Here is a 27,344-nt window from a genome sequence, read left to right as displayed (position 1 = left end):
ATGCATGAATATGAATTTGTTAAGAACATGTTTTTGACAAAAAGAGTTTAAACGCATATTGAAACTTTATGAAATGTCTTCATAAACATTATAACACATGAATATAAAGTAAACATGGTCAATAAAACAATATCACAAAGTTTTCTCAAAATAGCTTGTTTTTACGAAGAAACCAATAACTGTGTGTGTATATGATATTGAGCTTAGAGTATCTAACACACATAATATAAAATCTAAACTAGATTACCCAAGCTTGATCTTGATCTTCATTGTAGCTCAACTTGGTACACATGCGGATGAAGCTTGAACTTGATCTTTAACTTTGAATTGCAAGGTTTCACCGACATTCCGCCAACCTCCTTTGGATATTATCGTTGAAGTTCTATTCCATCTATCCTCCAACATATTATTTATCTATAATAAATAAAAAAATACAAACACTAGACAAACAATATTAGATGTAAATTGTTTGTTAAATCATCATCAAAACAAGAAGGCTAACAATCTCCCCCTTTTTGATGATGACAAACAATTTACAAAAAGGATATATGCATGAAAGGAAATGAATATACAAACTATAATATATCATGCATATAAACAAGAAGGAATATACTCACAATATTTCTCCCCATTTGGCAACATCAAAAGGGGACAAAAGGATGAAGAGAGCGAAAGCTCCCCCTATCAATATGCATGGGTGAGTATAATACATAGAAAGATATAGGGATTGCTCCCCCTATCAAAATGCCATAAAGAATATATGAAATGAAGATCATGGCAAACATATGTGAGCAAGCATACATGAATATGCTAAGTATCACTCACATATAAAAAGACAATGAGAACACATATAAATGTATCATTGAAATAAAGTGTCTCAAAACATAAACATAAAGATCAAAAATAGATTTATGAAATCAAAAGAAAAGGAACATGAAAATCATGTAAAAGGTTTTCAAATGAAAACGAATCAACCAAAAGAAATCATAAATCAAAATTTAAATCATAAAACCAAATCATCATTAATTTGCAAAAATCAAGAGAGGCAACTATATCTAGCTCTTGAGCTAGTAACAACCCATATAAACATTCTAGCATTCGGTAAACATGATTTGGGAATAAACACCTGATGCGGCATAATTATGTATCAAAATTACAAGTGCACAATTTATCAAGTTATAGTATAAAAAGATATCGATCCCACGAGGAAGGTGATTTTAAGAGATTATTAGAAATGGTTCTTATGTTTTGTGCATGACAATTAGGAATAAAGAATAAGTGTAATTGTGATGAGTAGTTGTTTTATTTATATGCAAGAGGTAATAAATTGAATTTTAGAGGAGAGAAGGAAGAATTAAAGAATAAATGAAATCACAAGGCAAGAAATATGAATTAATAAAATCAAGAAATAAAACCAAAAATGAAAAGAAAATTTAAGAAAGTTAAGATGAAGGATTCAAAAGAGGTAAGAAATCTAGAATATAATCCACTAACCAATTTCAATTACAAAATATAAACTATTCTCTTTTTATCATATTTCAACTTAGATTTATTAAGCATAGATTATCAAACCATTTAAGGAAAGTGTAACCTATCAAATTATCATCTAAGTTAAAATTACTATTCATGATAAGAACAACAACATGATAATAATCCTAGAATTCATAAGCATAACCTATCAAACCATTTAAGATAAGCATAGATTATCAAATTCTTCTTCTACCGATTAGTTCTCTAGTTGATTATCCTAAACATGAACATTTTAAGTGCAAGAGAATAATTCATACAATATAAAGGAAATTAGACTAGTTTCATATAATTCTAAACTTCCTACAAGAATTAAATCACATCTTAAGAAATAAGAACAAGAAAAAAAGAAGACTAATTACAAAATTAAAAAGAAAAGAAAAATCTAAACTATGAACAAGAAATAAATCTAATTACAAAGAAAATAAAAATCTAAACTACAAAATAAATTGCAGAAATTAAATACAAGAAAATAAATCTATTCTACAAATTAAAGTGCAAAAAAAATTAAAAAGACAAGAAAATAAATCTACACTACAAGCATGAATTTAAATCTAACTAATAAGCAATAATAAAGAAATTACTAAAAAGAAATAAAAGAGAAAAAAAATGCAAACCTTCAATATGCTCTTCATCTCAATCCTCATCATTCAACAAAGAGGAGAAAGAACAAATTTAAAGAGGAAAAAATTATTATTATTAATTACAACTAAAGTTACAATTTTTGGAAGGTCTTCTTAATTAAGAGTAGCCCTCCTCTCCAAAAGGAGTTTACAAAATTTTTCACAAACTTAACCCCTCACTCTCTACCCCTATTTATAGTAATCTTCAATGAATATGAGCCATTGGATTTGTCTTGAGCCCCAAGCAACAATCTCCACCTTTGAATTTGCTTTTTGTTCTTCTCTAGCTCAATCATAAGAGGCCTAATTGATTTTCATTTGATTTTTTTGTTCTTCTCTAGCTCAATCATAAGAGGCCTAATTGATTTTCATTTGATTTTCAAAGCTGCAGCAAATTAATGTCCGGTCCACATTTGATTTTCAAAAATCCGGCCCACTTCATTAAAATCCAAAGCATCCAAATTGAAGAGTTGCAAGTCTCCGGTGCTTAATTTTCAAAACACATCTTTCTTCAGGTCTGGCCCATGGTGATTCATCCAAGCCAAGTCTGCAGCAGAGCTCCACTTGATTTTTAAACAAAACATGTCCGGCCTCCATTCAAAATGATCTGCAGCAAAGCATCATTGAGGTTCGGCCCAAGTTGCATTTCCATTTGATTTTCAAAACAAAAATCTGCAGCAAATTCAAACAACCGGCCCATATCATTTCATTTGATTTGTAAAGCAAAATCCGGCCCAACTCTTTTGATCCAAGTCCAATGTCAGCAACCACCGGCCTTAAAAATCAAACTTTGCAGCCTTGGTTCCGGTCCACTGTAGCAGCGTGTGATTTTTGCATAAAAGTCCAATTCATTTTTAAGCAACCAAGTCCAAATCCGGTTCCTTGCACACATATGATTTTCAAAAATTAATTATCTTATTTCTTCATTTACTCAAGGGTCTTTGTTGAGAGATGGGATTTTTGGGATTTATTCTTTATTAACCTGCAATTAAAGATAAAAGCAATTATTAGTGCTGTATTTATTCATATAAAATAGATAATGAGGGTATAAAATTATAATAAAATGTGATTATCAACATCCAATAAATCCGGAGGGTTATATAAGTACAAACCTCTCATCAAAACAAAACAAATAATCATGAAAAAAAACTTTGATCAAAGAAAATTTGTTTTCATAACCAAAAGATTTTAAGACATAATTTTCAAAACCAAGAAAAGGAAAAAATAGGAACACTAAAATACTTGGTTTAAAAATTAAATTTGTTTTAGTACCCAAGAACTCTTGGTACCAAAAGATTTAGGGACATGACCCCTATCTTTTAAGCTCAAAGCCCTTGGGTTATGAACCCATTTGGACGTATTTAGTGCACGGGTCCGGTCATAGCAATAATTATGCAAATGACCCATTCGATTGCAATAAGTGCAATGAAGAGGATGCATTTGGTTATGTTGACCATGTGGATGTGCACGAGGAACATTTGAAAATAAAGATGGTTTTTTAAGATTATTTTGCAAATGAGAAACATTTTAAAACAATGTTGGTCTACTTGAAATATTTTGCGATTTAGAAACTTTTCGCAAATCAAAACAAAACTTAGCTAAGTGACCAACTCTACCACAAAAATCACAATGGTACACATTAGCATGCTTATGATGATGTGAAGAAGAATCCTTATGAGATGCACAAGAAGGATTAATATTCTTATGTTTTTGTGCATCATAACAAAACTTAGCTAAATGGCTTTTACGACCACAAATGGAGCACTTGTAAACTTTGCTATACAAGTGTGCATAGTGTGTAGGTGATTTTTTAGCACTAGACTTAGCACAATTGTCCATAAGTTTCTTATGGTTATCAATGCATGTTTTTAAAGTTGAATCTAAAGATGAAATGTATTTTTTTCATAAGATTCAAGTCTTCATTTTTAGGCACATATGCACTTTTAGAAGTAGAACATAAATAGTTATTTATAAAAGAAGTTGTATCATTCTTTATGTTCTCTACTTCTAACATGGCATCAATCTTAGCATGAGATAAGCTAGCAATAGATGAGATCAAATTTTCATTTTCCAAATTTAATAAGTCATTGCTTTCTTTAAGCATAGTATTTTCATTTTCAAAGACATCAAATTTGGACACTAGCTTCTCATGATCGGATTTTAAATTATCATGCTTGCATTATAAATCAACAAAGTCTTTATGTCGAATCATCCAAGGGAAGCAGACTCGGCACGAGAACCGAACGAAGCATCCTATATCTACCGAAAGTCCCCACGTTAAACAAGGAGGGTATTCCCTCCGCTTCTGTTGTAATTTTCGATTCATTAGTTTGTAATAAGTTGTTCTTATAAATACAAACGAAATCCCTGTTTCGAGAGATCAGAAATTCACACCTACAATAATCATTCGGAATACATGGTATATATATGGGGGGTTCCCTTTTTGGATTTTTCACCCGACGTACTAGTTCCGCTTAGTTATGAGTTAAGTGGGAGTATTCGCATTCTAAATAGTTAAGTGCAGATATTTCTATGTTTCAAATCTAGGGATTAATGATACGAGATGTGTATGGGAGAGTTTCCTTGTCTGGATTATCCCCTCTTGGTGCTTTTCTCATGTTATTAAGCCCTAAGATACGATTACAGAATTTCGGGGATGAAATTCTTTTAAGGGGGAAGAATATAAAACCTTGTAAATTTGAATATATTATGATAAATAATGATAAATAGGTTATATGGTTACAAATAACATATGTATTGATGTTTGAGTATGCTAGGATTTGATTTGAGATCAAATCAATGTATATATGTGAGTCTGGATGAGAAACATGAACGACATGCACTAGCCTGAATCTGGAAAAATCGACTAGTTAAGAGTATTTATATTTTACACTTAGATACAGTTTTAATCTTGGAAAACTTAATAGACAAAAGTTATAGGTTTTTTCAACAGCTTTCCAAATCATCTTAAATCACCTCATTCCGAGGTCGGGCAGGAAAGTTATAGCAAAAATACCAAAAACTTATTTTTCTAAACAGGCTGATTTGAGTCTTAGTAGTTGACTACTAAGCTTAGTAGTCGACTAGTCAGTCTGTTTCTAGATTTCTTTTAGGTTTCGGGTCAAATTCGTTTCGTTTCGAATCCAGTTGTATATATACATATATTTACTCGTTTTAAAGCTCTTTTTACCCTCTTTCACGTGAGATTTATCACCAGCCACCTTCCTCCTCAAACCTTAACCCTAATTGTGAGTTTTGAGAGAGTTTCAAGGCGTTTGTCAAGAGGAAGGCGGAGTTTTATGATCGTGGTTGAAGGGGGATCTTGCATACACGTGATTAAATCGATGTTTTCATGCCTTTTCTTGCTTTCATGTAATAAAAAGGTAGATTTTGATAATAGAGATTAAATCGATGTTTTCATGCCTTTTCTTGCTTTCATGTAATAAAAAGGTAGATTTTGATAATAGATCTGTAACCTATGTTAGATCTATGCCTTTTCTTGCTTTCATGTAATAAAAAGGTAGATTTTGATAATAGATCTGTAACCTATGTTAGATCTAATGTTTTTCTTACTATTAACATTATAAATATGATCATGATCATTAGGGATAATGTAAATTTTATTTTTACCTTGTTTAATTAAGTTTAACCCATGTGAAAACCCTAATTTGATAAGAAATTGAGTTTTTCTTGTATATTATCATGCTAACACCTAGGGTTGTGATATCTAGGCGTTGTAATCAGATTTAAAATGAAATATAAATCTATCATGTGTAGTTTTCATCATGTTTTCATAATCATGTTGCTTATATGTTGTTAATTGAAGAGATTTATTAATAAAGATGTTAACTTTAATAAAACCAAGATAATTATATGTTTATGATCATGTTAATCTCTATTTAATATGGGCAAATTGTGTAAATCCTATTTAAGTTTGCATAAGTGCAATTTGTTTAGCTAATTTCTTATTTGCGCATATCAGTTTGCAATTGCATGCAGAGTAGTTGACTACTAAGATGAGTAGTCGGCTACTCTGTCTCAAAATATATTACATAGAAACTTTCACATAGCAGAGTAGTCGACTAATATGTGTAGTAGTCGACTACTCACACTTAGTTCGATTTTCCAGATTCTAGCTGAACTCTGAGTAGTCGACTACTCAGGCAAGTAGTCGACTACTAAGGCTAGTAGTCGACTACTAAGGTTGATTTCCTGTGCATATCTGGTATGTTGACGTACTATTCCATATAGTTCCAGATTCTAGTTGATTTATGTTGACATTCTCATTATTTTGGTTGTCAGATGTATTACTATTGAGACATGATTCTTTTTATTTATGATATGTCTTTTCTATATCATGACTATTACATTTATTTCCTTATTTTTCCTATTTTGTACCTGCACTCCTATTTGATTCCACTAGAGGATACTATTGTGATTGGTAAGACGTGTTTATGCACAGTGTGGATGAATGGCAGGTTTGACATCTCTGGGTTCATTTTGGACTGCAGCCTTGTGTGAAACCAGGGGCGTCACAACCTCGATTCTCACCGATGATGCCGACCACCTCGATTCTCTCCGCCGACACCAACCACCTTTCTCGCCATCGACACCGACCACCTGTCATCTCTCTCGTCCTTCACAATCACACGTGACCCCAAAACCATTTTCCATGATTTGAGGGGATCACTCTCCTACTTAGGAGCGAATTAAGGGGGCGGTTACACCCCTTAATCCCCTACAAATGGCAAAAAACTCAACTGAGTTCGGGATCTCCAATTAGATCAACTTTTGGCATCAAAAATATCGCACAAAGAGAGATCGACATTTGTATTCTTGGATATCTTAGAGCGTCCTTCAGCAAAAAAGGTCTTGGAGATTCTTCCTTGGCTTGAAAACGGATTTCGGTTAGATCTTAATTAGCTCTTTCATAGAGTATTAAACTCATGATGAGTTCCAAAACTCATTAGAGTTATTTTCAAACTTGCTACACAAGTTCGTCCAAGACTTTGAGTCAAGAGGTGAAGACCGTGTTCAACCGAGGTGAAACATTCGGATCGTCAATGGAAAGCAAACTCAATGCGAGCATTCGAGGGAGGCATTCCATCAACACCAAGAAGAACCTAGTTTAAATAAAGGTAAGGATCTTTGTCGATCTTTCTCTCTTTTGTAAATCGGGAGTTCGATACAAGAAGATTATAATTTTTTTTCTAAGTCTGTTAGAGAGAGAGATTGCATTGAGAGAATTATAATTTATTCTTTTTCTATGTCTGTTGGAAAGAATAATACAAATTCAATTCTTTATTTTTCTTCTTTCAAATTTCCCACCAAACAGCCCCAAGCTTTACTGGTCTGTTGTACCTCCTCATTGCTCTCTGGCTCACCACTGTCAGTCAGGAGAAGATAACTCATGATGGAAATATACCTCTCTAGCACCCTCGGATTTCTTGGAGCTTTGCGAACTGCGATCAGTAGCTTTGCTAGATCCAGCTGTTGTGCATTTGACATGTTCTCTTAGTCTTCATCTTCTATACTGACTGGTATCTCTCCGCCATCCTCACTGTAAGCAATATCTAAAAAAAGGGGGAAGATAGCTGACTCTCACTCACCTCTTTGGTATTGTACACTGCATCCTCATGGAACACGACGCCGTGACTACACACCACCTTGTGCGCATCATGATCCCAGAAACGGTACTCATACTCATCTCCTCCATAGCCGATGAAAGAGAGCTTCTTTGACTTTGGATCAAGCTTTGACCGGTCTGCAGGATTGGTTATGACATAGGCGTCATAACCAAATACTTATAAGTGTTCTAGTTTTAGTTTCTTTCCGATCAAAGCCTCATTAGGTATCCTATAACTAAGAGTCGCAGATGACCCGTGGTTGATCAAGTATGCAATAGTATTCACAGCATCGGCCCAAAAACTCTTGGGCAATCTGGAGTGGATCCTCATTCCTCATACTTTTGGCGCACTCCAAGATAATGTGATTCATACGCTTTGTCACTCCGTTGTGCTAAGGTGTGCCTGGAACGGTCTTCAGTCTCCTAATCCCATGGGACGAGCAAAAGTTCTCAAAATCCTGGCTAGAATATTCGCCTCTATTATCAGACTTTAGACACTTTAGATTATTACATATTTCATTCTCCACACAAGCAAGCCACTTCTTGAAGATGATAAAAACATCTGACTTGTGCTTCTTCTATTTTCCTAGGATGTTGTCCTCACAGAAAGTCAGAGCGATCTTGCTCAGACCCGGAAGCCTCTCACTCACGGCCATAATCTACATTCCCTTCTCGCTCATGTGGCCAAGTCGCCTATGCTAAGTCATGCAGTCAGCGGATGATGATGATGTTTGTCCTGGGGCAAGCAAACGGTCGATCTTCTGATGCGACATAATTATGTATCAAAATTGCAAGTGCACAATTTATCAAGTTATAGTATAAAAAGATATTGATCCCACGAGGAAGGTGATTTTAAGAGATTATTAGAAATGGTTCTTATGTTTTGTGCATGACAATTAGGAATAAAGAATAAGTGTGATTGTGATGAGTGGTTGTTTTGATTTATGTTCAAGAGATAATAAATTGAATTTTAGAGAAGAAAGAATCAAAGAATAAATGAAATCACAAGGTAAGAAAGAAGAATGAATAAAATCAAGAAATAAACTAAGAATGAAAAGAAAATTTAAGAAAGTTAAGATGGAGGATTCAAAAGAGGTAAGAAATCTAGAATATAATCCACTAACTAATTTCAATTACAAAATATAAACTATTCTCTTTTTATCATATTTCAAATTAGATTTATTAAACATAGATTATCAAACCATTTAAGAAAAGTATAACCTATCAAATTATCATCTAAGTTAAAATTACTATTCATGATAAGAACAACAACATGATAATAATCCTAGAATTCATAAGCATAACCTATCAAACCATTTAAGATAAGCATAGATTATCAAATTTTTCTTCTACCGATTAGTTCTCTAGTTGATTATCCTAAACATGAATATTTTAAGTGCAATATAATAATTCATACAATATAAAGGAAATTAGACTAGTTTCATACAATTCTAAGATTCCTACAAGAATTAAATTCACATCTTAAGAAATAAAAACAAGAAAAAGAAGACTAATTACAAAATTAAAAAGAAAAGAAAAATCTAAACTATGAACAAGAAATAAATCTAACTACAAAGAAAATAAAAATCTACACTACAAAATATATTACGAAAATTAAATGCGAGAAAATAAATCTATTCTACAAATTAAAGTGCAAAAAGAAATAAAAAGACAAGAAATTAAATCTACACTACAAGCATGAATTTAAATCTAACTAATAAGCAATAATAAAGAAATTACTAAAAAGAAATAAAAGAGAAAAGAAATGCAAACCTTCAAATTGCTCTTCATCTCCATCCTCATCATTCAACAAGAGGAGAAAGAACAAATTTAAAGAGGAAAAAATTATTTTTATTAATTGCAACTAAAGTTATAATTTTTGGAAGGCCTTCTCAATTAAGAGTAGCCCTCCTCTCCAAAAGGAGTTTACAAATTTTTTCACACCCTTAACCCCTCACTTTCTACCCCTATTTATAGTAATCTTCAATGAATATGAGCCATTGGATTTGTCTTGAGCCCCAAGTAATAATCTCCACCTTTGAATTTGTTAGTGAAGAGTTTGCTTTTTGTTCTTCTCTAGCTCATATGATTTTCAAATCCTAAGTCCAGTCCATAGCAAAATAAATCAATTCTGCAGCCCACTGTTTTCATTTTATTTTCTGCAGCACAAGTCTCCGGTCCATGAGCTAAGTCCAATGAAAATCAACCGGCCCAATTCATTCAAACAAGCTAAGTCTGCAGCAGAGCTCCAATTGATTTTTAAACAAAACATGTCCGGCCTCCATTCAAAATTTCAAGCTAAGTCTGCAGCAGAGCTCCAATTGATTTTTAAACAAAACATGTCCGGCCTCCATTCAAAATTTCAGTATAAAATGATCTGCAGCAAAGCCTCCATTCACAATTAACAAGTCCGACCCCATGGTGATTGCACATTTGCAGCAACCACATTTGCATTTCTTGTGATTACCAAAACTGCAGCTTTACAAAACTAGAAGTCCAGCCCATTTGAAGCTTCATTTGATTTTTAAAAAATTCACAAGTCCGGTCCAGCAGCAACCAAAGTCCATAAGTCAGGTCCGGTCCATTTCATTTACACCAGGCCAAGTCCATATGCAGCAGTCCAAGTCCATAAGTCAGGTCCGGTCCATTTCATTTTCCATTTGATTTTCAAATGTAAATGAAAGCTCATGGGTGTAATTTGTTTGTTGATGGGCTTTGGCCTTTGTGGCTTCTTCTTGAGCATGATGTGTAGGAGGATTTTTGGCCTTGCTTCATAGCATTCATTTGTGGGCTTTTGCTTGATGGACTTCTAAAATGCTACAAAATAGAGAAGAGAGATTTTTAAGGGGTTTTTACATTTAATAATATTTATTTTACAAAATAGAGAAGAGAGATTTTTAAGGGGTTTTTACATTTAATAATATTTATTTATATTTTCATTTATTTATGTGCAAAGTAAGCTAACAACAATTATTAATGGTATATTTATTCATGTAACATAGATAATGAGGGTATAAAATTGTAATAAAATATGATTATCAAATACCCCCACACCTAAACTTTTGCTAGTCCTCTAGCAAAGAAAATAAAAAGAAAATTCTAACTCACTTTCGTAGGAATCGCAGTTGTATTTAGCGCATACAACAAGTCTTTAAACCCCTAGGTTACCCTAGTGGACGAGTTGTAGTCTCGTGAGGGTTTGTAGTGAATATACCCACAAAATTCGACCAACTTGCCAAGTTAAATAAGTTAGTAAATAACAGATTTTCCTTAATATATTTAAACATTTTAATTGAAGCTAGTTAATAATCAAGAAAATGTTTTTATATATAACTCCAATGTAAATCCCCTAGAAAATCTTTTTCATTATAGCAATACAAAGCCAAGTCAAATCTTAGAAATTTAATTAAAAAGTTTTGAAAAGAACATGCCAACTCTTTGTTTTAAATAACTTTCAAGTCTCTTGATCAAAAATTGTTTTTCAAGACCATATACAAAACAACAATATATATAAAAACAATGGTTAGTGGTATATATTTTTTTTTTTCACTCTCTAATTCTTGGTGATTGTTTTCTATTTTAACGGGCTTTCTAAGTGACCATTTAACGAGTTTTGGGCCAATGAATCCCAACCCAATTGGGTTTAGGTCATTAAGTATAGAGATACTCCTTGGGCTTAATTGCTCAGTCAACTTTGGCTTTATAAGATAGAATCACCTTGAATTTATTGAATTTAAGAGTTTTTTTTTGTGGTGCCCATTTTTCGCACTCTTCTTTTATAAAGTTAGTTTTTTTTTAATATATATATATATGTGTAAGTATATATAGTCTTAAAAAAATGTGTAAATCAAGATAACTTGAAAAAAAAATATTTTCAACTCTATGCTAAGCATGCAAAAATTTCATTATTTTTAATTAAAAATCTAAGGTAAGACTTAAGTAAAGTATACTAGTTGAAAAATCATTTCTTAAGAATTTTATTTGTAGTTATCATAAAAGGTGAACTTGAATATATCACTAACTAACAATTAGAAAATTTAAAATCTATCAATTTGATCAATTATTACTTAACTCTATTAATTTGGCAAGTGACAATATTTTTATAATTTTTTTTAACAAAAAGAAAGAAAAATATAACTAAAAAGTTAAAATAAAGAGGAAAATATGTATTTCTCACCCCCACACCTAAATTTTACATTATCCTCAATGCAAATTCGCTGAAGCATAAAGAAAAGCAGATAAAATTGAAGAACTTACAGTTGTTCGGTTGACAGTGATGATAAGGATCTACAATTACTGATAGTATGAGGATGAAGAAATCAAATAAGAGGAAAATTGTAAGTAATTATTTTTTATATTTTTTATTTATTTTTATTATTATTATTATTTTATTATTATTATTTTTTACCTAAGTTACTTATTCAAATTTTTGTTATGTTTTTTATAGATAATGAGGTTCATGAAGAACCAACACCTCTTCCTCTCCGAGCGTAGAAAATTCTAAAAATGGTTTTAGACGTTGACCATTTATTTTAAAAATTTTACCATTTTTAGGATTTTCTATCTCGACAACTCCATGTGAAAAAACCTGTTTGACAAAAAATGGACATGTCCATCTTGATCTTAATTTTCCAGGAAAAGATGCAATTTTGAATTGTACAATAAAACTTTTTGTCCTGGAGAGAATTTTTTTCACAAAATTGATTTGTCATGAAAAATTTTTGTTTTCTCTTTGTAAATTTTTGAGTTTATGTATGCATCATTCCGAATTTCTTCCAACTCATTTATTTGGAGCAATCTGTTCTTACCTGCTGATTCTGAGACAAAATTCAGCTATTTTATTGCCCACATTGCTCGATGTTCCAACTCTACTGGTAGGTGACAAGCTTTTACAAATACTAATCTGTATGGTGATATCCCCAAATTGGCCTTAAAAGCTGTTCTATACGCCCACAGAGCATCACACAATTTTATAGACCAATCTTTTCTGTTATGATTAACTATTTTTTCTAAGATTTGTTTGATCTGCCTGTTTGTGACCTCTACTTGTCCACTGGTTTGGGGTGATAAGGAGTTGACAATTTGTGTGTTATTGAATATTTCCTCATCAAAGCCTCAAAAGAACGGTTACAGAAATGTATACCGTTATCACTGATGATCGCTCGAGGTACTCCAAACCGGGTGATAATCACATTTTATTACAATTTTATACCCTTATTATCTATTTTATATGAATAAATATACCACTAATAATTGTTTTTTTATCTTTAATTACAGGTTAATGAAGAATAAATCTCAACTTCCCATCTCTCAACAAAAACCCATTGATTAAATGAAGAAATGATTTAAGAAGCCAAAGTGAAATTTTCGAATTTGTGAAGACCCAAAGCAAAAAGATTACACAAGGGAAATGAAGACCGGACTTCAAAACTTAATGGACTCAAGCTGCTACAGTGATTGGGATTTAATTGCATTTTTTTTCAAACAAGTGGACCGGACTTTAAGGCCGAAATTGGAGAATGGACTCAAGCTTGGGATTTAAATGCATTTTTTTTCTTCAAACAATTTGACCGGACTTGATTGCTTCTATAAGGTTTCAGCCCCATTTCACTTGATGTCATCTTTACTACCTCTCTTGCTAGAGGTTTTGTAAATGGATCAGCCAAATTTTTATTTGTCTTGACATAGACAATAGTTATGACACTATCTTGTATCAAGTGTCTCACATATTCATGTCTTAGACTTATGTGTCTAGACTTACCATTATATGTACAATTATAAGCCCTTGACAAAGTGGCTTGACTATCACAATAGATAGAGATAGGAGGCATTGGACTCGGCCATAACTTAATATCTAGCAATAAGTTCCTAATCCATTCAGCCTCCTTACCAGTTGCTGCTAAAGCAATGAATTCAGATTCCATGGTGGAGTGTGAGATACATGTTTGTTTCTTGCTTGCCCAAGAAACTGCTCCTCCACCAAGTGTAAAAACCATTCCAGAAGTGGATTGGTTGTCTCCAACACTAGTCATCCAGCTTGCATCGGTGTATCCCTCTAATACAGCCGGATAATCATTATAGAACAAACACAGATTTTTGGTTTTCTTTAAATATCCAAAAATCCTGGAAATGCTTTTCCAATGTTCTACACTTGGATTACTAGTGTATCTACTTAATTTGCATACAGCAAATGCAATATCAGGTCTAGTACAATGCATGGCATACATTAAAGAACCAATTGCACTAGCATACTCAAGCTGTGCTACAGCTCTACCAGAATTGGCAGTCAATTTGACACTGGGATCAAAAGGAGTGTTAACTTCTTTAAAACCAAGATGATTAAATTTATTCACTATTTTTTCAATATAATGTGATTGGCTTAAAGAAAAACCCCCACTATGTTTTCTAACTTTGATCCCTAAAATAGTATCCGCTTCTCCTAAATCTTTCATTTTAAACATAGAAGATAGATACTCTTTAGTCTCATTTATGCCAATCATATTAGTGCCGAATATTAACATGTCATCCACATACAAGCAGACAAGCACACCATATTTATCAGTGAATTTAGAATAAATACACTTATCAGCACTATTATGTTTGAAACCATAAGATAGAATAACAGAATCAAACTTTTCATGCCATTGTTTTGGTGCTTGTTTAAGACCATAAAGAGATTTAATTAGTTTACATACTTTTCTTTCATTTCCTGGAAGAATGAAACCTTCCGGTTGTTCCATGTAAACCTCCTCATTTAAATCTCCATTTAAAAAAGCAGTCTTGACATCCATTTGATGCACAAATAACTTATGTATAGATGCCAAAGCAAAAAGAATTCTAATAGATGTTATACGTGCGACAGGTGCATATGTATCAAAATAATCTATGCCTTCTTTTTGTCTAAACCCTTTGGCTACTAATCTAGCCTTAAAAGCTTGAACAGAACCATCAGAATGATATTTTCTTCTAAAAACCCATTTACATCCTATTGGCTTTGATCCTTGAGGTAAATCTACTAAAATCCAAGTACTATTTCCCATTATAGAATCCATTTCATCATTGACAGCTTCTTTCCAAAATGAAGCATCTCTAGATGACATTGCTTCTATAAAGGTTTTAGGATCATCATCTGGATTAAAACTTATAGGATGTTTATTTAAAACATTATTATTCCTATCACCTTCAACAAGAAAAATAATTTGTTCAGGAGAAATAAAATCTGAAGGTAAAGATTTTTCTTTTCTTGCTCTAGTACTTCTTCTTGGCTCTGATGTTTCTTTAGATGTATTCGTTTCCTTAGCATGAAAATCAGAACTAGAAAAATTATTAGATTTAAGCAGAATATGAACATTTTCAACATTTTCAGAATCTACAGAAAATTTATTTTCAAAGAATTCAACATCTCTAGATTCAACAATAGTATTAGAAGATAAATCAAGTAGTCTATATGCTTTGCTATTTTCAGCATATCCGACAAAAACACTTTTAAAGGCTCTAGGTCCAAGTTTTGTTCTTTTAGGATCAGGAACTCTATAATAAGCCAAACACCCCCACACTTTAAAATATGACAGATTAGGCTTTCTACCTTTCCATAACTCATAAGGGCTTATATTTGACTTTTTAGAGGGAATCCTATTATGAATATAACATGCTGTGTACAAAGCTTCTCCCCATAAATTTAAAGGTAACTTAGCATTATTAAGCATACAATTTATCATTTCTTGTAAAGTTCTATTTTTTCTTTCGGCTAAACCATTCTGTTGGGGAGTATAAGGTGCTGTACATTGATGAATAATGCCATGTTCTTCACAAAAAGTATTAAAGTTATCAGAAAAATATTCACCACCTCTATCAGAACGTAATACTTTAATTTTCCTTTCAAGTTGATTTTCAACTTCTGTTTTGTATTTTTTAAACATATCAAAAGCTTCATCTTTTGTTCTTAAAAGATAAACATACATATATCTACTGCAATCATCAACAAAAGTGATAAAGTATCTTTTTCCTCCTCTAGTTAACATACCATTCAATTCACATATATCAGAATGTATTAAATCTAAAACTTTAGAATCATTGCGAGAAACACTTGGAAAAGATTTCTTTGTTAATTTAGACTTAGCACAAATTTCACATTTATCAAATTCACCATTAAAGTTAATGAAGTCTAACTTTCTCATATTTTTCAAATAGCGAAAATTTAAATGTGCTAAGCGATCATGCCATAAATATGAAGATTCAACAATATAAACAGAAGATATAACTTTATTATTAATACTTAGTTGATACATTCCATCACAAGAGTAGCTCTTTCCCACAAACATCCCGTTCTTAGACAGGATAACATTATTTGACTCAAAAGCAACCCGAAACCCTTTCTTACAAAGAAGATCAACAGAAACTAAGTTCTTTTTAACTTCGGGTACATACAAAACATTTATAAGAGTCAATTTCTTTCCAGAAGTAAAATCTATATCAACAGTCCCCTTTCCAGCAACCTTTGCACAAGCATTGTTCCCCATTTGCACTTCTGTAATTTCCGAAATTTCTTCAAATCCTTTGAACAAGGATTTGTCCTTGCAAACGTGGATTGTTGCACCAGAAACATATTCACCACCTCTAATAATCGCGTCAAAATCGCGCATTATTCGCGCTACCCGCACGCGGGTTTAGAAGCCTACACTTTGATCCATTATTCAAAGCCCAATAAGCATTCAATGCTTTTAAACCTCTAAAAGAATGTTCAAAATTCCAATGTGGGACTATCTTGTTTTTTACAAACAAATACTAACATAAAGTCCTTCAAAACGGAAATTTCTAAGAATGATGATTGTGTCTGAAACTGGTTGAGCAAGCAAAAAATTTCAGTGCTTTTATCACTTAGCTTTTTTGTATATACTCTATGAATGGTTTCTATCAAAATTCATTGTCCCTTCCAACCTTGATGGTGCATGCACATGAAACCAATCATTAGAAGTGTGATACCCCACTAATCTACATCGGGAAACCGATAGAGTTTAGAAGGGCTTAAATGATGGGTCCTGAGAATAAATGTAATATTGACTAGTCAATTTGGCAGCGGATTGAGTCAAGCTACGTGTTGCACTCAGTGTCACAGGACTTCCATCATGCCGACGGGCTTGCGGGCTTAGTGCGTGACAAGAAACCTTTAAATGATGGTTGTATAAGACAAGTGAATAATGAGTAGCATACCAGTTAAAAGGAGGAAGAAGTTGCAGAAATTGGAGGTTTTAATTATTCTTCTCTTTGGTCCCTTTATTCAACTAGAAATATGAACAACTAATCGCAATCAATTTAGAGAATACACAAGTTAATCATTCTTCTTTAACCACCAAATGATTCATACGTGAGGAGTTACCAACCTTTGTATTCAATCCTATCAAATGGAACACAAAACAGTTCAGACATTAAATCAGTAGGCATTCTATCGAACAACTGGCTTGTCGACGACCGACAACCGACAACAAGGCTCGTTTTCTGCAAGAGATGGGTCGCACAAGCAAAACATCAAAACAGTTTTGAGTGCGTACACTCTCGGTAGGAACAAACGGCCGTCATCATCATCATAATAAAGCATATGCAAAATCAGTCGCCATGATATTTTCAAGCAAATTTGGAGTGAGGTTACAAGAATCTAACCTTCGTTTGGCCATTGGCGCTTCCACGAGATTCAAACTTTGCACAAAGGTTCTTCTGTCTCATTCCAATCCTTCGACCTCCTCTTCCATTGAATCATGTGAATAATCCTCACTCCTTTTTCCCCCTTTTTTAATTATTTTTCCTTTCACATAATCTGGGTTTTGAGCAAAATCCCTCTCATTTTTCTTGTAGTATTTAACATAATTTGCGATGCCAATTTTTCTTCTTGTGGTATCTAACGTAATTTGACATTTAATTGATTTTCTCTCTGTTTTATTAGTGGCTATGATGAAAACTAATTAACTTTTAATAGAGATGTCAATTTTTTCCCAACTATAGTCACTTACTGAGTTACTGTTTAGTAGATGATTTAGATTTGTGTTGATTGAAAAGTATGAGTAAATTATGAAGTATATGGTATCCATTAAATAAACAAAAAGCTATAATTTGGAAATGGACTCTCCAACAACTAATTGTTTTTAAAGGAGAAGAAAATCCAAATTAAATTATTGTAATTATTCATACTACTATGTCCATGCGTGCATAAACAACACATTTGTGCAAAAAATCGTTAGCATTGTTATCTAGAGTAGACAATAGAAAATTGCTAATACTATGGTTTGATCAACATTATCATGAAAAGATTTTTAAGTTATGGTACACTAAATCCCCATGAATTTTTATCATATTGCAGCAAACCCCTATGAACTTTCAAAATCACATTAAACCCCAAATAATTTTTGTAGAAAGTCCTAATATCTTTTGGGTAAATTACACTAAACCCATAATAACTTTCAAAATGCCTTTTTATGTTTCTTTATAATTCTAATTTATGGGCGTTATCTGCAAAATGCAGAAAGGTCTTGGGGTTTAGTGTGATTTTGAAAATTTATAGGGGTCTATCGTAAGATGCTAAAAGTTTGTGAAGGTTTAATGTAGTTTACCCTTTAAGTTGTATGCAATATTCAGATTGAAAAATACTAAAATGACTAATTTCAAATCTCAAATTTTATTGAACGTGAAAGATTGAATATTAGATAGGAAATACTTGAAAGAATTACATTATATACAATTGAATGGGAAATTTTAAATATACACAGTTATACAATAAAATAAAAACTTTGAAAATTGCATGAAACTTACCTATAAAAAGTCCTATTATCAAAGGTAGAGCTTCTGATGAATCTTATAGAAGAAAGATCGATGCAGAAGGGGGAACAAAGAGACTTGTTTTGATTTTTTATTTTGGATTTAAAACATGGGTAAGTGGGGAATGCTGGTGGAGGATTTAAAACATGGATAAGTAGGAAGTTAAAAGTGTTAGGAATCTTGACCCCAAGATTAGTTTATTTTGATGATAACAAATATTATATGTTATGTGTATTATGTGCTAATATTTGTTTTGTAGTATCAGAGCTATATCAACAATTATATTCAAAAAGATACTTAAAACATAGATGAGTTCAAGGCAAAATGAAGCAAAGAAGAAGATATACTTTATTGTCAAAATATAATTTTATATTTTCTTTGCTTAGAAATTTGTACAAGCCTTGATCACTCACACACATGCACACACATAGTATTAGAACACACTAACACGTGTTTAGTGTGTTGGTTAACAATAGAAATTCCCTATGTTAGCCATTAGAGTTTATAGATATTGAGTGAGTCTTAAAATATTTTATTTATACCCCTTATTAATTAGAATCTGAAAAAACTCAAAAAATCAAAGTTGTAGTTCTCTTCAAAAGCTTTCCAATAAATCTTAAATCACCTTATTCTGATATCGGATGAGAAAGTTACAGTTAAAATACTGAAAAGAAAATTCCAGAATCTGTGAGTTTACAGTGTAGTCGACTACTATGCCTTGTAGTTGACTACTAAGCAATTTTCTGACTTCACAGAGTCTGTTTAGACTCGGTGTAGTTAACTACTATGACTTGTAATCGACTACAGATGCAATTTTTCCAGATTTTAGGTTTTGAATAAGTGACTATTTATAACCGTTTTGTGTACGTTTTTAGGGGTTAAAAAACTTGTCTTTTCAAGGGCTATAAATAGGTTATAAGTTCAGAAATTTGCACAACTAATTTATACACATAAGATCAAACATTTATGCATATTCACTCTCTAGTTTTCCAGATTTTCAAGCTAAGTGTTTAGAAAAAGAGAGTTTCTGATATTGTCTTGGTTTCAATCATTCTTAGAGATTGTATAGGTGTTTAGAAAAAGAGAGTTTCTGATATTGTCTTGGTTTCAATCATTCTTAGAGATTGTATAGGCAATATTTAGAGAGTTAAAAGAATCCTAAGCCACTGCTGCACTTCACTACACATTCAAGGCTTATAGGATCAATTGTGTTCTTGCTTCAAAAATGATTTCTCTCGGGTTTGAGGGGGTTGATCTCCTAGTTTAGAGATTGGGTGACGATTGGCATGGTCTTGTCAATTGGGTTTGCAATTTGCATAGTCTTACAAATTGGTCGGGTTTGCTTTTGATTTTGTAAGGTTTCAAAATTATAGTGGAAACTCTCAAGCGGGATTTGATTGGGGACTGGATGTACACCAGGGAGGTGGAACCAGTATACATGCTTGTGTTTGTGATGTTTATTTTCTAAGATTGTCATTCTTTCTTTGTAATTTATAATCTACTTTGCAAACTCACCCTCTAGTGTTTAAGTGTAAAGCTTTCGCAGATTTTTATAAGAGCGTACTCTATTCTTAAGAGTCACGATCCTACACTTAGTATACATAAGCAAAAACAGGACCCTTTATTTGGTATCAGAGCAAGGTGAAAGATGGCATCAACAAATACATCACAATTTAAAGAAGGTCATTCTACAAATCGTCCACCAATATTCAATGGATTGAACTACAACTATTGGAAGTGCTGAATGAAGATTTACCTTCAATCAATTGGCTATGAACTTTGGAGCATTGTGGAAACAAAATATGAGAAGCCAACCACTCCTTTCACGGAATGGACTATTGTTGGCCTTCTTGTTTTTATGATGTTTAACAAACAATTTACTTCTAATATTGTTTGTCTAGTGTTTGTGTTTTCGCATTTATTCTAGGCAAACAACGAGTTGGAGGATGGGTGGATTGCGCCACAACGATCATATCCAATGAAGGTTGGCGGAATTGTGGAGTGAAGCCTACGCAATTCAAAGTTAAAGATCAAGTTCAAGCTTCATCCGCAAGTGTACCAAGTCGAGCTTATTAAAGATCAAGATCTAGTTTGGGTAACTTAGTTTAGGTTTTATATTATATGTGTTAAGTACCTTAAGCTCAATATCATATACACACACGTATTTGGTTTCTATGTATATATATAGTTATATATATACATGCATGGTTTTGGGTTTTCATGTTTACAAATATGAAATTACATATTTCATATTTATTATTGTGATTTGGTTTAACTACTTAGATATGAAACAAATATATTTTCATATACATACTCATATGTTTCATTTTCTATTGTATTTGTAAAAATATTGTATTCTTAGTTTTTGGACTTAACAATAATCATATACATATTTTATTAAGTCTACATAATCATTGTGTAAAGTTTAAAAACATGGTTTATCCAAAATATCAAAATTCACATGTTTACATTTTTATGTTTTGGCCTATTTTGTAAAATGATGATACTTTTCATTTGGGAAGTCTTTTTTGGAAACCAGTCATTGTAGCATGTTTATTATCATGTCTTAATCATTTCCCAAAGTTTTATATTTTTTGGAATTTATTTGATATTTTTAAACAGTGTTTTAAAATCAGCATTTTAACTTTCAAAACCTGTTTTTTTTCTTTAGTATCAGTTCGCGGTCGACCGCCACGATCGACCGCCATGAGTTCAAAACTCAGAATGTGTTTTGTTGGCTCACGGTCGACCGTGGCGGTTGACCGTAAGTAGTCCAGAGACTTTCGCGGTCGACCGCCGCGGTCGACCGTCGCGGTCGACCGTCGCTTGTCCTGAGCCATAAGTTCTGTTTTTGTTGCTCGCGGTCGACCGCCGCGGTCGCCCGCCGCACTGTCATATCAGTTCTAACGGCTAGTTTCCAGAGCCGTTGCTAAGTTGGTTTTTTGGTCTTTTCTTGGCTTTCTCTTGGCTTTGGGGCTTCTATAAATAACCCCTTATACCTTAGTTCTTAGATCAATCCAAGAAGTGTTTTAAACAAATTTTAAACAATGGTTTAAGTGTGTTTTAGTGTTTGTTTGGTTTATGAAGAAGTTTTCACAAGTGGAGGAGATCATCTTCTATTTGGGCTTCAATCTCCATCTTGTTATCCATTGAGAAGTTTTCTAAACTCTTATCTAGCTTTACATTTGCTTAGTTATTTTATTATCATTCTTTAAAGCTAGCTTTTATATTGAGTTTAGATTTGATTTGATTTCACTCGTTGTTTACACACACCCCCCCACATGAGCTTATTGTATTTTCATACATAGTATATTTAGGGTTGGTGAGAGTTGTAACAATTGAGTGTGAGCTTTCATTGTGTTCTCATCTATTATAGAGAACAAATTTATTGTTTGTTACATTATGAGATTGTAAAGTTTTCGGTGAGCTAGAAAACCGAGTGTGAGGAGTGAACGTTGATCGGTGAACGTTGAAAACCAACATTGTGAGTGTGAGTGTATACGTTGATTGGTGAGCGTTGAAAACCGACACAGTATGATTGTAAACGTTATTCGGGTGAGCGTAGAAAACCCGGTCGTGATAGTGGATTTCTCCTCGGGAGTGGGGAGCGAAGACGTAGGACGGAAGGTCTGAACTCCGTGATCATATCGTGAATTTGAGTTTGCTTTGGCACACTTAATCTTATGTTTATATGTCTTGTCGTCATTGTCCATAGCTCATTATTTTTATCATCCACTATCTAGTTCATATTGTTTACCCTTGTGTTAGTTTATATATCCTTGCACATACATTACTTATATCTCATTGTTAGGATATATCTTGTTGTCCATATTGCTTATCCTAGCTCATATATATTATTGTATTTTATACTTGCTAGGATAACTTGTTAATAAGTTTTAATTGGCATAAAATCGGATTAGATTAGCATAAGACCCTAATTACCCCCCCCTCTAGGGTCCAACAATTGGTATCAGAGCTTGGTGCTCTTTGATTTAAGGTCTAATCGCCTTGAGTTAAAGATCCAAGTTATCTTTTTGTGCTAATCTTGTTTTGATTGCATTTGTATCTTGCTTGCATATTTTTACAAATTATGGATAAATGATGCATCTTGTTTAGGCTATGATTCTAGTATTGCTCCTAAATTTAATGTTTTCCCCTATGCTCAATGGTGCTTTAGATTTAAAATATTTGTTCAATCTAAAAATATTAATTTATGGGAAATTATTGATTGTGCTTATATTGTGTCCACGTTGGAAAAATCCAAGTGGAGCAAACATGATAAAAAGATGTTTATTATGAACAAGCTTATGTTAGAATTTTTATCAAATGCATTTGATTCATTTATATCTAACAAGCTTAATTCTTTTGATAGCGCTTATACATTATGGAAATTCATAGAAGGGCATCAATGGGACTTGGAGGCGATCCGACAAGCTTTGGAGGATCCCGCTTTAAGTTTAAAAGGAGCATCATGCATACGGCCACTAGGCGATAGCCCTAGTGAAGTTTGCGAGTTCGAATCTATTAATGATTTACCTAATGATGAACTTGCTTGTGCTAGTAAAAGATTATTGCATACCTGTAGGCTGTCTAAAAATCACAATAGATAGCTTATCCTCCATTAAACACCGATGATGGAAGTTACAATCTGACGACTTCCAGAAAGCTACAATTTGAAGACTTTCACGTAGATCGCTGAAGGTTACAATCTGACGACCTTCACGACAACCGATGAGAGCTCTAGTTCAACAGCATTCACAATCAATATCGGGAGTTACAATCTGACGACTCTCATATTCTCAAGGAGCCAAGACGAAGATTACAAGACAATGATCTTTGCAACGCTATGACAAAAGAGATTACTTTGTGATAATCTCTTCAAGACAAGACGCGGAGGTCATCCCCGTGTGCCAACATCAAAACGCCGGGGTTGAACCCGCGTTACAACATCAAAACGCGAGGGTCGAACCCGCGTTACAACATCAAAACGCGAGGGTCGAACCTACGTTACAACATCAAAACGCCAGGGTCGAACCCGCGTTACAACATCAAAACGCCAGGGTCGAACCCCGCGTCACAACATCAAAAACGCCAAGGTCGACCCTCGCGTTTTTCTACGCCCTGCCGCCAGGGTCAAACCCGCGTTACAACATCAAAACGCTGGAGTCGGACCCGCGTTACAACAAGCGAAACGTGAGCGACCCTCGCGTTCTGGATGTTCAGTCAACACCCAACCTCGCGTCTCAATCCTAAGATGCGAGGTTAGGATCCTGAATGCTAACGTGGGCGTTTGACTCATTCAAATATGAGTCGAACGGTTTCAGAACCGTTTTCCCCACGATCTGAGGAAATCACGCCCACTTAGGAGCGGATTTAGAGGGCAGTTACACCCTCTTAATCCCCTATAAAAGCGAGTAAACTCAACTGAGTTAAGGGTTCGATTTTTCTTGGCTGGAATCGACCATTGAAGGCTGACTTTTTGGAGCTGAGAATTGGCAGCAACAGGGGAGATCATTGGGCGAACTTCAGAAGAGATCGGCATCATCCTTCAAGGAAGATCATCTTCAACGTTCGGCAACAGGAGCTTCCTCATCCTTGGCTATTAACCGATTTTCGGTTTAAATCAACTCTTTTTCAAGAGTTAAAACTCGTTCAGAGTTATCAACTCGTTCAGAGTTATCAACTCGTTCAGAGTTCTAAAACTTGCCACGCAAGTTCTCCACAACGTCAAATCGTGAGGAGAAGACATCGTTCCAGTGAATCAAGACGTGCGGATCGTCAACGGAGAGCAAATTCGACGCGAGCATTCGAGAGAGGCACTCCATCGCCACCGAGAAGAACCCAGTTTTAAACAAAGGAGAGAATCAAATTCGTTCTCTTCTTCTTTTGTAATCAAATTGTAATTAGAAACAAAGGAATACAAGTCAATTTTTTTTGTTCTTTTCATACAAAAGATGGCGACTCTGCTGGGGACGAGCTTCTGTGACAAAGAAGTGGTGGCGCAATTCGATGTTCATCTCACTGGAACAACCGTCAAAACTCTCATGGTAGAGTTTGATCAAGCCAAGTTTGAGGAGTCCATCTCCTCCGGATCGCTTAGCTCTAAAGCTATGCGCAAGATCCACAAAGTCTCCAAGGAGACCAAAGATCCAACTGTTGCTCCTATGCCGAAGGAAACCCTCTCCTTCAAACATGATTACTCGGACAGCCCCTCCTCCTATGGAGTGGGCTCAGCTTTAGCCAAACTCGTGCCAAAGCGACGAGTATCGGGTCACAAAACGCCCATCGCGGAGACCAACTCTGTCAACGCCGACGACATCATTGCAAAATCCTTAAAACAGGCCAAGAAGAACGCTGCTCATCGAAGAAGAAGGTCTCAGCGACAGGCACAACTTCAAGAAAATTGATCCTCCAACCAACGCGAACTTCGCGTTCGTGAGCCTAAACGCGACCCTGAGCTTCGCGTCTATGAGCCCGAACAGGAGCTTCGCGAGAACCAGACTGAACGCGGCCCTCAATGGCGCGTTTTACAGCCAAAACGCGAACCTCAAGCCTTCCTTGAATGCGAACTTCAACTTCGCGTTTCCAAGTCAAAACATGACCCTCGTGTCGACAATGAAGAATGCGATCCTCATGTCGCCAAACTAAAACGCGATCTTCGCGTTTCAAGTGCCAGACGCGACCCTCATGTCGCTAAACCAAAACGCGACCTTCGTGTTTCAAGTGCCAAACGCGACCTTCGCGTCTCAGGTGCTAAACACGACCTTCGCGTCTCAGGTGCCAAACGCGACCCTCGCGTCCCAAGTTACAAATCCAATACAGAAGTTGGTGTATACCGTGGAGCTTCGGGACGCTGCCCCGACCCCCGCCGGGGGGTATTCCATCCCCCCGGACCCCCTGGCCAGGGGCGCGCTGCCCCCTGGACCCCCGGCTCGCTGACCGGGCAGCGAGACCCCTGAATACTCTGCGTAGCACGACTAGATTGAGGGGCGGTTATAAGAAGTTTATGGATTCAAGGCATCTCAACCAGATCCATATTCACCAAGAGCCAGTCCTGTCCAATCATGGACTGGGGGTTCCAGTTCAAACCTCACGATCAGTGAGTAATTCTCCTCGAATCTTTACAACAGATTTGAGAGTGTTCATATCGAGAGAAAGACCGATGCAGCAAGTCATTCGTTCATTCCAATGTGAACGGCTGATTCTTATGGTCCTCTCGGGATATCAATGCTGCTCATATGCGACCAAACCATTGGTGTTCGACCAATTAACGGACGTTGCTTTGTCTAACCAATGACGACATTCGCACAGGAAGAAGTCTCCCGAGACCGAATATCCCGGGGTCACTATCAATGTGATCGGTAGAGGAAAAGCCTCAGGCCCTAGTTCGGATGACTCTGAGACGAGTCGTTCACCGACAGTTTGAAGGAATCTACCAACGCACTCGGATGCGAACAGGTGCCATTCCCCCTGTCAATTATCGGAGGTTAGCCAAAGGAATTAATTCCGATGATGAACACTCAGCCATTGCAGAGTCCCAATCATCAAGCTCTTTTGTTGAACATGAGAGCTCCGCTTATATGACGGGAGACCATGAAGATCTCGCAAAGAGACTTGATGAGCAAGAGGCCATGCTCAAATCTCAGCATGCGGCCATCAATGAACTCTTGGCCCTGTTGACTCAACTTGTCGCAGACAAGGCCAAATCTCAGAAGACAGATTCGCCACTCAGGCAAGAATCTTCCCGAAGGGAAAGAACGTCTTTGTCCCGACCTCACACAAGCAAAGGGAAGGGAAATGTGGTTGATGACACGGCTTCTGCAGCCCCTTATCCTCCAAAATTCGAAGTTCCGACGCTACAAACTTTTGACGGCACGGGATCACCGAACCAACATATTTATCATTTCAAGTCACAGACTAGAAATGTAATATCAAAAGATGCCATGCTGGCTCGATTGTTCATTGGCACCCTTAAGGGAGTTGCCTTTGAATGGTTCAGGAAACTACCTGCCGGATGTATCCAAAGGTGGGCAGATTTAGAGAGACTCTTCCTGTCAAGATTTTTTGAAGAGGATACAGAAGTCTCCATCCATACTCTTCTCGCCACTATACAGAAGAAGAGGGAGTCCGTCAAAGCCTTCGTCAAGAGGTTCCGAACCATGGCTCTCCGGTGTTCGTCAGGTATGACATAGTCTACCTTAGTAGAGACTTGTCGACACAACCTGCAGACCAACATCCTAGCTCGAATAGGGGTTGCAGAATGCCATTCTTGGAGACAACTGATCTCTCAAGACGAACATGCTCAAAAGATTATTGCCAGGATCAAAGCTGAAGAACAAAGTAGGCAAGATCAACCTGAGCAATCGGACCAAGCTCAACCTTCTCCTGAGCAATCGGACCAAGCCCAACCTTCTCCTGAGCAGTCGAACCAAGCTCAATCTTCTCAGTCAGAACCAGAAGATATCAATACCTACAAGAAATTATAAAATGATTTTATTGATTTAAAAAGCAAGCATGAAGATTTAAAATCCGATCATGAGAAGTTAGCTTCCAAATTTGATATCATTTCTCAAGAAAGTATTGCTCTTCAAGAAAACAATGATATGTTAAATTTGGAAAATAAAAATTTGAAATTGGATATTGCTAACTTGACTCATGAAAAAATTAATATCATATTAGAAGTAGAGAACATACTGTAGGCGTCAAAAAATGCTGAAAGATATTCAAATACAGCTCAAGGGGAAATCATCCAAAAAGGCAAA

Source organism: Asparagus officinalis, chromosome 1, assembly GCF_001876935.1.
Source record: "Asparagus officinalis chromosome 1, Aspof.V1, whole genome shotgun sequence".
In the NCBI taxonomy this organism is placed as follows: domain Eukaryota; kingdom Viridiplantae; phylum Streptophyta; class Magnoliopsida; order Asparagales; family Asparagaceae; genus Asparagus; species Asparagus officinalis.
This window is presented reverse-complemented; position numbering follows the sequence as displayed.